The 13248-nt window shown below is 45.3% G+C and overlaps 1 protein-coding gene across 2 annotated transcripts in view; it reads right to left on the bottom strand.

Annotated features, from left to right (window-relative positions):
• Positions 1–13248, bottom strand: part of bmpr1bb (bone morphogenetic protein receptor type 1Bb) — a 110556-nt gene that overhangs the window by 93567 nt on the left and 3741 nt on the right. For both annotated transcript variants that reach the window (XM_036977452.2, XM_090234780.1), the window contains exon 2: positions 7144–7213. The gene's annotated coding sequence lies outside the window, so the exon portion shown is untranslated. The remainder of the gene's footprint in view (positions 1–7143; positions 7214–13248) is intronic.

The following is a 13248-nucleotide window of genomic DNA, read 5'->3' as shown; positions in this document are numbered from 1 at the left end:
ATTCCATAAGAATAGATAAAACAACTTTCCTAAGAGATCAAGAGATCAAGATCACAACTTACTTATAATGAACAAAAATATAAACACAAAATGCAACAATTAATAATTTACTAAGTTACAGTTGAGGAAATAAATCAGTCAATTGCAATAAATGAATTAGGCCCTAATCTATGGATTTCACATTACTGGGCAGGGGCACAGCCATGGGTGGGCCTGGGAGGGCATAGGCCCACCCACTTGGAAACCTGGCCCACCCACTGGGGAGGCCCCGGCAATCAGAATGAGTTTTCCCACACAAAAGGGCTTTACTACAGACAGAAATACTACTCAGTTTCATCAGCTGTCTGGGTGGCTGGTCTCAGACGATTCCGCAGGAGACCAAATGTGGAGTTCCTGGGCTGGCGTGATTACATGTGTTCTATGGTTGTGAGGCCGGGCGGACGTACTGCCAAATTCTCTAAAACGACATTGGAGGAGGCTTATGGTAGAGAAATTAACATTAAATTATCTGGAAACCGCTCTGGTGGACATTCCTGCAGTCCCTCAAAACTTGAGACATCTGTGGCATTGTGTTGTGTGACAAACCAGCACATTTTAGAGTGGCCTTTGAATGTCCCCAGCACAAGATGCACCTGTGTAAAGATCATGCTATTTAATCAGCTTCTTGATATGCCACACCTGTCAGGCGGATGGATTATCTTGGCAAAGCAGAAATGCTCACTAAAAGGGATGTAAACAAAAAGTTGAAAAATGAAAAATTGGGCAAACACTTTACATGTTGAGTTTATATTTTTGTTCAGTGTAGTTACTTAGAGCCATCTGTAGACATACATGGTATTATATCTAGCCATGTCTGAGTAATAAACAGCTGTATCTAGGCCTGGTACACCTGTAATAACAGTCCAGTCTGTTGCAGAATACAGTGCCATGCGAAAGTATTCGGCCCCCTTGAACTTTGCGACCTTTTGCCACATTTCAGGCTTCAAACATAAAGATATAAAACTGTATTTTTTTGTGAAGAATCAACAACAAGTGGGACACAATCATGAAGTGGAATGACATTTGTTGGATATTTCAAACTTTTTTAACAAATCAAAAACTGAAAAATTGGGCGTGCAAAATTATTCAGCCCCTTTACTTTCAGTGCAGCAAACTCTCTCCAGAAGTTCAGTGAGGATCTCTGAATGATCCAATGTTGACCTAAATGACTAATGATGATAAATACAATCCACCTGTGTGTAATCAAGTCTCCGTATAAATGCACCTGCACTGTGATAGTCTCAGAGGTCCGTTAAAAGCGCAGAGAGCATCATGAAGAACAAGGAACACACCAGGCAGGTCCGAGATACTGTTGTGAAGAAGTTTAAAGCCGGATTTGGATACAAAAAGATTTCCCAAGCTTTAAACATCCCAAGGAGCACTGTGCAAGCGATAATATTGAAATGGAAGGAGTATCAGACCACTGCAAATCTACCAAGACCTGGCCGTCCCTCTAAACTTTCAGCTCATACAAGGAGAAGACTGATCAGAGATGCAGCCAAGAGGCCCATGATCACTCTGGATGAACTGCAGAGATCTACAGCTGAGGTGGGAGACTCTGTCCATAGGACAACAATCAGTCGTATATTGCACAAATCTGGCCTTTATGGAAGAGTGGCAAGAAGAAAGCCATTTCTTAAAGATATCAATAAAAAGTGTAGTTTAAAGTTTGCCACAAGCCACCTGGGAGACACACCAAACATGTGGAAGAAGGTGCTCTGGTCAGATGAAACCAAAATTGAACTTTTTGGCAACAATGCAAAACGTTATGTTTGGCGTAAAAGCAACACAGCTCATCACCCTGAACATACCATCCCCACTGTCAAACATGGTGGCGGCAGCATCATGGTTTGGGCCTGCTTTTCTTCAGCAGGGACAGGGAAGATGGTTAAAATTGATGGGAAGATGGATGGAGCCAAATACAGGACCATTCTGGAAGAAAACCTGATGGAGTCTGCAAAAGACCTGAGACTGGGACGGAGATTTGTCTTCCAACAAGACAATGATCCAAAACATAAAGCAAAATCTACAATGGAATGGTTCAAAAATAAACATATCCAGGTGTTAGAATGGCCAAGTCAAAGTCCAGACCTGAATCCAATCGGGAATCTGTGGAAGGAACTGAAAACTGCTGTTCACAAATGCTCTCCATCCAACCTCACTGAGCTCGAGCTGTTTTGCAAGAAGGAATGGGAAAACATTTCAGTCTCTCGATGTGCAAAACTGATTGAGACATACCCCAAGCGACTTACAGCTGTAATCGCAGCAAAAGGTGGCGCTACAAAGTATTAACTTAAGGGGGCTGAATAATTTTGCACGCCCAATATTTCAGTTTTTGATTTATTAAAAAAGTTTGAAATATCCAATAAATGTCGTTCCACTTCATGATTGTGTCACACTTGTTGTTAATTCTTCACAAAAAAATACAGTTTTATATCTTTATGTTTGAAGCCTGAAAGCAAAAGGTCGCAAAGTTCAAGGGGGCCGAATACTTTCGCAAGGCACTGTAGCTGCTATTCTCCATATGTAACCTGATACCTTCTATACTCTACCTAGGCACTCAAGACTCAGAGAGGCCAGACTCATTCCAGCAGTCAGACAGAGAGAGCGAGAGAGAGCGAGAGAGAGAGAGCGAGAGAGAGAGAGAGAGAGAGAGAGAGAGAGAGAGAGAGAGAGAGACAGAGAGAGCGAGAGAGAGAGGGCTAGAGAGTAGGGAGGAGAGAGAGAGAGAGAGAGAGAGAGGGAGAGAGAGAGAGAGAGAGCGAGAGAAAGAGAACGGCACACTGTTACAGCTGGACAGAGGATTAGTAGAAACATGGTAGAATATGAGAAGGGGTGAATGAGACACCAAAGAGAGAGAGAAACGGAGAAGCATTGCTCTTTCGTTGATCCGTTCAGGCTGATCTCTGTTCCAGGAATATGATTAGGGATTATTCTGTTATTTTTATAAATGTCTGTGAAGCTTTATACCCTCCCCTCCCCTTCAGTCTTGGCAAACACCACAGAGAGAGAGAGAGAGAGAGAGAGAGAGAGAGCGAGAACTAGAGAGAAAAAGAGAGATAATTATAGAGAGAGTCAAGAATGAGAGAGACTCAAAATAGAAATGTAGGAGAGAGCCTCCACGGTCAATGAGCCTCAAAAAGACAAGGAGCTCCAGAGAAATAGCCATGTCACCTCGAGCCGGTCTGTTGAGGCAAGCTTCCCCACCAACACTGTCACTCTCTGGGGACGACAGCTAGCCAGCCACATGACCCCAGTCTATCGTCAACAAAAACTAGTGTGACTTTTAAAAGCTTTTTAAAATGATCTGTCCTCATATGAAAGTTATAGGCAGAGCGTCTGGCACAGGACCAACAGCTGCACAGAGACAAACTACAGGTGAATTAGTCAGATGCTGAAATTGGTCTAACATTTGATACTCCAGAAAAATGATATTAGGAGAGTGTCCTGGGTTTGACAGCGAGTGAGGATGATATGGGGACGTTGACGGCACGAGGCCGACGTCATCTATTTTGGCTGGCTCTCTAATCCAGCGATGTGAGCTAAAACCGGCCAGGCATTCTACCACAGTGCTGCCTGTGCAACCTGTGTGTGTTGGTTTGTTGGTGTGCGTTTGTGTCACTCCACTATTTATACTGAAATTGGCTGATCGAAAGGGAAGCTGCCTGGCTGCACATTGTCCATCCCCGTTCCAGATATAGTGCGGTGCTAGCTGTGAGCCATTGTTGAGAGTCCAGAGTGAAGTGGAATGTGGCACTGCACGCCACCAGAACACCTGACTGCACACACACTCCACTTGTCACACCCTCACATCTCAACAAAACACACCACAGACGATCTAATCTATATATGCATCCATACAGTCAGTCAATCTCTATCAAGTGTCTGTTACACATTGTTTTTAGGGTATTTTACAATTTCTAAACATCCGTTAGCTTCATCGGTCTATGTCTGTTTCATTCTTTATTGTTTTTCACCAGGATGTTATTTAAACTGTAATTAAGAGATTACCCAGAGCAGCCGCGGATAAGAGAGAGGGTGGACCCCAGATAGCATCTATGCAAAGGCGGCCCTGTGCCCTCTCCTCTCTGGGTGGCCTACACAGTAGAGAGGGTAGAGGCCTAGGGCTCGGCATGCAAAGCTTTGATGTCATCACATTTCCATGCAGACAACCGTAGCCAGTCCAGGTACGGCTCAGATCGCCCTCTGCCCTGTACGTATCTAAAAAGCACACGCGAAATCCATTTGAATCTGTCATCAAAAACAGAGGGGTTTGGCAGGCGAATAACGTGAGCGGGAGAGAAATAGATTTCATCTGTTTTCCCCGTCTCTCCCTGCAGTCAGAATGGCACTTGCTGTCAAAATAAGTTAGCGGACGAACGTGGGGATTCGTTGTAACTACACTCCAAGACATAGCCAGGGAATTTAGAACAAAGTCGCTCAGTCGGTATTGGTTCTTCAAAGGAGATTCAACATAATATGTGATGGATGTGTTTTCAGAGTGGCGAACTCAATTGGAACTAAAAACCCTCACAGTACACCATTTGAAGAAATGTGGGGCATTTAAATCTCTTGGTGTGTTTATGTGTGTGGTTATGGGGTTGGGAGGGTTTGGGGTGTTCTAAAGCAGAGTCAGGTCTTAAAACAGGATGCAAAGCTTAAGGAGCGTTTCCAAAGCTGCATGCCAGTGCAGTTACAATTCAATTATAGTACAGTATTAGTTTCAACTTTCAACGTTTGTCACATGCACAGAATACAGCAGGTGTAAACAGTACAGTGAAATGCTGACTTGTGAGCTCTTTCCCAACAATGCAGTATTCAAGGAAATAATATAAAGTAGGAAAAAGGAACGAAACACGCAGGAAAAAGAGACACGAGACTGCAAGCTATACACAGGCTCAGTCCCAGTACAAAGCCGAGTCAGTAGAGCCGAGTCAGTAGGGCCGAGTCAGTAGAGCCGAGTCAGTAGAGCCGAGTCAGTAGAGCCGAGTCAGTAGGGCCGAGTCAGTAGAGCCGAGTCAGTAGAGCCGAGTCAGTAGAGCCGAGTCAGTAGGGCCGAGTCAGTAGGGCCGAGTCAGTAGGGCCGAGTCAGTAGGGCCGAGTCAGTAGGGCCGAGTCAGTAGGGCCGAGTCAGTAGAGCCGAGTCAGTAGGGCCGAGTCAGTAGAGCCGAGTCAGTAGGGCCGAGTCAGTAGAGCCGAGTCAGTAGGGCCGAGTCAGTAGAGCCGAGTCAGTAGAGCCGAGTCAGTAGAGCCGAGTCAGTAGAGCCGAGTCAGTAGGGCCGAGTCAGTAGGGCCGAGTCAGTAGAGCCGGGTCAGTAGGGCCGAGTCAGTAGGGCCGAGTCAGTAGGGCCGAGTCAGTAGGGCCGAGTCAGTAGAGCCGAGTCAGTAGGGCCGAGTCAGTAGAGCCGAGTCAGTAGACCACTAAACCAACAGAAATGAGCAGGGCTACCTGTTAGGTCTCCAATTGCACTTTAAAACAGGTGTAATCATAAGTTAAAAGGTTAAATAAAGAAATTATACACATTTTAAAAAATGACGTGGGGCGGTCTGTCTGTCTCAGCAGTTCTACCATGAGCTGCTTTAATTACCCACTGAGTTACAGCATATCAACACACACCAACATCCTGGTTGCTACATGTCTGCCTGAGCTTGGTGTGTGTGTGTGTGTGTGTGTGTGTGTGTGTGTGTGTGTGTGTGTGTGTGTGTGTGTGTGTGTGTGTGTGTGTGTGTGTGTGTGTGTGTGTGTGTGTGTGTGTGTGTGTACGCCTGTGTGTGCGTGCATGTACAATACAGTAATGTTTTCCATATAGAGGATGCGCACTCAATTCAATTCAATCAATGTCAATGTGACTTCTCTCAGTTTCCTTCTCCCTCCGACACAGCTGTCTCTTATTTGCCAGGATCCAGCCGTAGAGAGAGAGAGAGAACCAGTGGGAACTTTTAACACATAGATTCTTGACATTCTTTAACAGGTTTGAGTTACTCTCCGTCCAAACCAGCGCTCCACTACTACAATCCTCTCCTATTTCCGGACAGGAGGTCAGTGTGAGAGTCTGCATTCCACAACCTCTCACCAACACAAGCAGGTATTGTCCTCTGTGGAGGGGACTCTTCACTGGCTTCAGATCAGATCCCACTGTTGGAGCGGTGTCACTGTTGTCATCACATTGTGTTGTTTATGACGGGTCCTGTAGTGGCAAGTCTCACTGCTTAATGGTTAAGGGACGCTAACTGAAGTCCACAGCAGCAACTCTCTGACACAGAGAAGGTACTGTATAAGAGGTCACGTCAGAGACACTTTATATTGAACGATCACACTCAATGACGTGTGGCCTTCACACAGTCTGTTCTATTCACACTCAGTCCCCAATTGAACAGTCCTCAGATCAGCTACGGGGGACAATTCTGGAACAGGCCCTCATGGCCCTTACGTCTCACCTGCCCACAGGTCAGCTGTGACGTGAGGTTCAGTCAGTCCCACGCCTGTAGAGTGTTGCTCAGCTGCTTACCGTCAACCTGTCAGCTCCACGCATCACCTTTTAATCAGTCACCATGGTGACCAGGTTGGGGTAAGCAGGCACAGTGTGCCATCCCACATTCCTCTCTCACTCAGTCGGAGGGATCCATGTCACAGAGCCCCCCCCCCCCATACACACACACACACACACACACACACACACACACACACACACACACACACACACACACACACACACACACACACACACACACACACACACACACACACACACAGTAGACCCTGTGGTGATGCCACAATCAGCCTCACACACAGACACCCATGCCCTGGGACTGGCAGGTGGAGCAGGACTATCCATAGAGCATTCATTGGCCTCCGTTACTGTGTCTACACCAGACTGATTCTGCCACGTACACAGAGATTACTATTAGCTGCAGTATGGGTTCTCGTCCATCCTAATCCATGTGCTCAGGAGTAGTCAATTAGTCACTTCTCTGGAAGGGCACGGCCACCTAGCCACCACTGAGCTTGCTACACACACAATAAGAGACTAGTGTAGGGCAATCAAACACTCAGCGCACAGTAATAAACTATTTTGAAAATTCAAGGATGGAAAACAGACTCACCATCCAACAACGAGGGGTTAAACAACGGTCTGTCATTATGGCCATCCAAAGTCACAGCTGCTGTCTTCTCCTAGAAGAAAAAGGCAAAGTTGGTAAAGAAAGTTTGCATAATCGTACAGTATATTTTCCATGTATACAAAAATGGTGATTGTCAGACTTGATTCAGACTTCATTTCAGCCAGGTTCAAGGCATTACCCCACCTGGGATTTAAACCAATGCCCCTAGTCAACAGTAAACAACTACACCCCCTCTCACTGTCTCTCCCCTCCTCTTCCTTATTCTCCTGTATATCCTCCTCTTTCTCCCCCTAATAACAGTCTGTTTTCTCACATAGGGTTAAAGACCTTCCAGGCAAAGAGGACACTGAAGTAATTCCTGCTCTTTCCCTTCTCCCTTCATCAGACAGAGAGAGACCGAGAGAGACAGAGACAGAGAGACCGAGAGAGACAGAGACAGAGAGACCGAGAGAGAGAGATCCTCACAGTGATGTTGGGGACTGGGTGGATTATCACTAATTATCAAAGACCAACTAGAACCTAAAGGATAGGAGATGATTGGTAAAAAGTGGAACAAGACGAGGCCTCCTCCACTTCTTCCTCCCACCCCCTCATTTTTTCCCTTCTTCTTCCTCCTCCTCACCTCACTGGAGACCATGTGTTTCCCCCTCAGGAATATAACAGTCTTATTGATATCACAATGGTCTAGACTGAACTCTTATCAAAGAGCTAATATTTATATATATCCAGATATGAAAGATGTCTCCCTTCTAGGAATCTCAGAGGGACTATGAATAGATACATCAGAGTTTAAAAAATGGGTAGGCCTAAAAAAAGTGATTGTTCTATTGTTCAAAAGCTGAGAGTTCACTCATAGGAGATGGAGTCCTTTACGTCCTTGTCCCAATGAGGAAACACAGAACTCTGTTAATATGAAGACAGCAGAATCTATCCCCTTCATCTCTCCTCTTCCCCGACGTCCTGTCTCCTAGGCCTCCTGAGGGAGGAGAATGTCTGGTGCAGACACAAGCAGAGACCTGCATCCCTGGGTCTGTGAACTGATGTGAGCATTGTTTTCCAGGGGAAAAGGAACATGTTTTTTTTCCTTCAGAGTGTCTGGGTGTGCATGGGGACTACAGAGTGTCAGTGAGTGGGAGGAACGCCAGCTGCAGTATTGGCAGAAGGAAAGCAAAGGGATTGGGTAATGGGTGGAAAAGCCATACCTTTGTAAAACCTTGGTACCAGATGCTCTTGAGCTCTGAAGTGTGTGTGTGCAAAAACGCATGCTCGTGGGTGCGCACACGCGAGAGAGCTACACTACATGACCAAAAGTATGTGGACACCTGCTTGTCAAACATCTCATTCCAAAATCATGGGCATTAATATGGAGTTGGTCCCCACTTTGCTGCTATAACATCCTCCACTTTTCTGGTAAGGCATTCCACTAGATGCTGGAACATTGCTGCGGGGACTTGCTTCCACTCAGGCACAAGAGCACTAGTGAGGTCGGGCACTGATGTTGGGCGATTAGGCCTGGCTCGCAGTCGGCGTTCCAATTCATCCCAAAGGTGTTCGATGGGGATGAGGTCAGGGCTCTGTGCAGGCCAGTCAAGTTCTTCCACACAGATCTTGACAAACCATTTGTGTGTGGACCTGCTCCAGAGTCCAATGGCAGCGAGCTTTACACCACTCCAGCCGACGCTTGGCATTGCACATGGTGATCTAAGGCTTGTGTGAGGCTGCACGGCCATGGAAACCCATTTCATGAAGCTCCAGACTAACAGTTATTGTGCTGAAGTTGCTTCCAGAAGCAGTTTGGAACTCGGTAGTGAGTGTTGCAACCGACGACAAACGATTTTTATGTGCTACGCGCTTCAGCGCTCAGAGGTCTCGTTCTGCGCGCTTGTGTGGCCTACCACGTTGTTAAAGACTTATGCTAAAATTGATGAAATACATGTTTATCCTCATCAATCTACACTCAATACCCCATAACGACAAATCGAAAACAGGTTTTTAGACACAATACTTATGTAAGTATTCAGACCCTTTGCTATGAGACTCGAAATTGAGCTCAGGTGCATCCTGTGTCCATTGGTCATCCTTGAGATGTTTCTACAACTTGATTGGAGTCCACCTGTGGTAAATGCAATTGATTGGACATGATTTGGAAAGGCACACACCTGTCTGTATAAGGTCCCACAGTTGACAGTGCATGTCAGAGCAAAAACCAAACCAAGCCGTCAAAGGAATTGTCCGTAGAGCTCAAAGACAGGATTGTGTCGAGGCACGGATCTGGGAAGAGTACCAAAAAGTCTGCGGCATTGAAGGTCCTCAAGAACAAAGTGGCCTTCATCATTCTTAACAGGAAGAAGTTTGGAAACACCAAGACTCTTCCTAGAGCTGGCCGCCCGGTTAAACTCAGACTCTCTGTGTTCAAATCCTCCTGACGACTTCAATAAAGTAGAAACTTCAATATGGGATGAACAAAGATATCCCTCAATAACCTGACAGTTATCAAATTCATTCTTCCTGAGATGGCTGGAAGACAGTTGCACCCTCTTCAACACTTTCTCAATGTCTTTCTTGCATTCCCTAAGAGGAACCTACACCCCCCCCCCCCCCTCCCCCCCTTCTTTGATTGGCTGAGCTAACTTCCTGTAATTATAATGGAGGAAGCTAGGGTGAGGGGGTCGCAGCTTGCTAAGCTTAGCCCTGCGGACAGACCCAGATTCAGACCCATGACCACCCTGTGTGTGTGTGTAGGTGTGTGTGTGTGTGTGTGTGTCTCTCTCTCTCTATAGAGGAGTCAGTAGGTCTAGGTTTTTGTTTTTAACTCAAAAGTAAAAGGGATAGAAGTAGCCTGCAGAGACCTGGAAATGCTTCATTCAGTAGATGTAGATTTTATCCCACTTGTTAAAGACACACCCTGCAGCCTTCCATAATCACAGGACAATTTGGGTCTTGGACATCTAGTAGGTTCTTCATTGATCACACGGGAGATGACAATCATCCAGTGTGTCCATGTGATGTACTACAGTACAAGACCAAATGTTTAGTTCAACAGATACCTGACAGGTGCATGGTCATCCCCTCTCCTCCCAATATCAATGGTTCTCATTTTAAATTGTGATTATTACCAGACCAGTGTGGCAGTGATTGTACCGCCGGGCCTGTATCACAGTCGTTTTCACATTGCAGACAAATTCCTTTACACGGCTACCAGGGCTGGAGTCAATTGGAATAGAAGGCAGGCAGTACATTCGGGACGTGAACTTAGATAACAATTCAAAATGAGAAAAAACGACATCTATTTTCATTTCAATGACTTCTCAATAAACTGAGGAGTATAAGCTATTTATTTCAAAATTGTTTAAATTGTTTAATTTGAAATAAAAATCAATTGACTGCCTCCAATTTGAATTGACCCCAGCCCTGAAGGCTACCATACAAGTCCTCCCAAGACCACCACGGTGGCGTGGGTAAGTTACACTGTGACACACACCCAGGCGCCTGAAACACACATAGAGCCCAACACGGAAACCATCCCAGCCTCAGACTGTGGTAGGCCACAAAAACACAGGCCTGCCAACTGCCCTCCAGCTGCCCAGCCTCCCTCCACATCCCTGTCCTGTAGGCAAATTGTGTGTGTGTGTGTGTGTGTGTGTGTGTGTGTGTGTGTGTGTGTGTGTGCGTGCGTGTGTGTGGTGAGGTGCACGTCCTGGGTGGTAGTGGGATCACTGTGTGGTTCACCCTAGCCCACACACTCTCTCACTCTCAAGCTCACTCAGGCCTCCATCAATGATCCTCTGTAATGACTAGGATCTGCGTCCCAAATAGCACCCTATATATAGTGCCCTACTTTGAGCAGATCCCTGTGGGCCTTGGTCAAAAGTAGTGCACTACATAGGGAATAAGGTACCTTTTTGGACACAACCTCAGTCTCCAAGGTGAAGACAAATCTGAAATATAAGGCTGTGCATGGATGGCTGCATAGGGTTTCTGGTCTAACATCAGGAGCTGGAGGCCAGTGATGTAATGAGATCAGATCTGGTCCGGTGGAGTTCTATGAGAGACTGGAGAACAGAGCAAAGCATTGTGGCATGACTTTATGTCTTTAAATGGGGTTTCAGTCCAGTCAAATATTACCCTTGACCCCATGCCACTATACACCATTGGATGAGCCTCTCAAGTCAACAGCCCCATGGCCACAAAACATAACACAGACAGAGACACACATTCATACACACAACCGCTAATCTCATCCACCAGCCGGATCGCTCTCTCGGTCAAACTGTATGGTTTCACAGCGCCTCAGAAGGGGACTTGAATGGAGGCCATTGGCAGGAGTGGACAAACAACCACTGATTTTAATTAGCTGATATCTCAGTCCATCACCATCTAGCCACTGATTTTAATTGAAAATTTAGCAAATCCCATAATACAGGTTAGCAGGCTCAATCCCTCTCCCGCCTCCATTTTAAGCTGCACCCCTTTCAAGTCCCACTTTAGGACGCAGTGTTACCAGGGTTATCATCAGTGGTGTAAGGTACTTCATAAAAATACTTTAAAGTACAACTTAATTCACTTTTTGGGGCATCTGTAGTGTACTATTTCTATTTTTGACAAGTTTTACACCATCCTGACACCCAAAAGTACACGTTACATTTTGAATGGCTAGCAGGACAGGAAAATTCATGCACTTATCTAGAGAACATCCTGCTCATCCCTACTGCCTTTGATCTGGAGGACTCACTAAACACAAATGCTTCGTTTGTAAATGATGTCTGAGACTTGGAATGTGCCCCGTAAATACAAAAACAAGAAAATAGTGCAGTCTGGTTTGTTAAATAAGGAATTTGAAATTATTTACACTGTTACTTTTAATACTTAAGTATATACAGTGTTAAGAAAAAGTATGTCAACCCTTTGGAAATACCTGGATTTGATTGTCATCTAGGTCACAACAAGACAAACAGTCTGCTTAAACTAATAACACACAAACAATTATACATGGTCTTGTCTTTATTGAACACGCTATGTAAACATTCACAGTGCAGGGTGGGAAAAGAATGTGAAACCTTGAATTTAATATCTGATTGACTCTCCTTTGGCAGCAATAACCTCAACCAGTTGTTGCGGATCAGACCTGCACAACGGTCAGGAGGAATTTTGGACCATTTCTCTTTACAAAACTGTTTCAGTTCAGAAATATTCTTGGGATGTCTGGTATGAACCGCTCTCTTGAGGTCATGCCACAGCATCTCAATCAGGTTGAGGTCAGGACTCTGACTGGGCCACTCCAGAATCTTATTTTCTTCTGTTGATTTATTTTGGGTCGTTGTCCTGTTGCATCACCCAACTTCTGTTGAGATTCAATTGGCGGACAGATTGCCTAACATTCTCCTGCAAAATGTCTTGATAAACTTGGGAATTCATTTTCCCGTCGATGATATCAAGCTGTCTAGGCCCTGAAGCAGCAAACAGTTTCAAACCATGATGCTACCTACTAGAGGTCCACCGACTAATCGGAATGGCCGATTCATAACAATCGGTAATCTGCCTTTTTGGACACCGATTGTGGCCGATTACATTGCACTCCACGAGGAGACTGTGTGGCAGGCTGACTACCTGTTACGTGAGTGTAAGGTAAGTTGCTAGCTAGCATTACATTTATCTTCTAAAAAAAACAATCAATCTTAACATAATCACTAGTTTAACTAGTAATGTCATCAACCATGTGTAGTTATCTAGCTTGCCCTGTGTTGCATATAATCGATGCGGTGCCTATTAATTTCTCATCAAATCACAGCCTACTTCGCCAAACGGGTGATGATTTAACGCGCAGTCGCGAAAGAAAAGCACTGTTGTTGCACCAAATATATACAGAAGTATATATTTTTAAACCTGCTTATTTAGTTAATATTGCCTGCTAACATGAATTCATTTTAACTAGGGAAATTGTGACACTTCTCCTGCGTTCCGTGCAAGCAGAGTCAGGGTATATGCAGCAGTTTGGGCCGCCTGGCTCGTTGTGAACTATGTGAAGACCATTTCTTCCTAACAAAGACGGTAATTAATTTGCCAGAATTGTACATAATTAATACATAG

The sequence above is a fragment of the Oncorhynchus mykiss genome, chromosome 5 (assembly GCF_057628025.1).
Source record: "Oncorhynchus mykiss isolate SJ-2025 chromosome 5, ASM5762802v1, whole genome shotgun sequence".
In the NCBI taxonomy this organism is placed as follows: domain Eukaryota; kingdom Metazoa; phylum Chordata; class Actinopteri; order Salmoniformes; family Salmonidae; genus Oncorhynchus; species Oncorhynchus mykiss.
The sequence above is the reverse complement of the archived record's forward strand: the minus strand, read 5'-3'. Positions and strand labels throughout refer to the sequence as shown.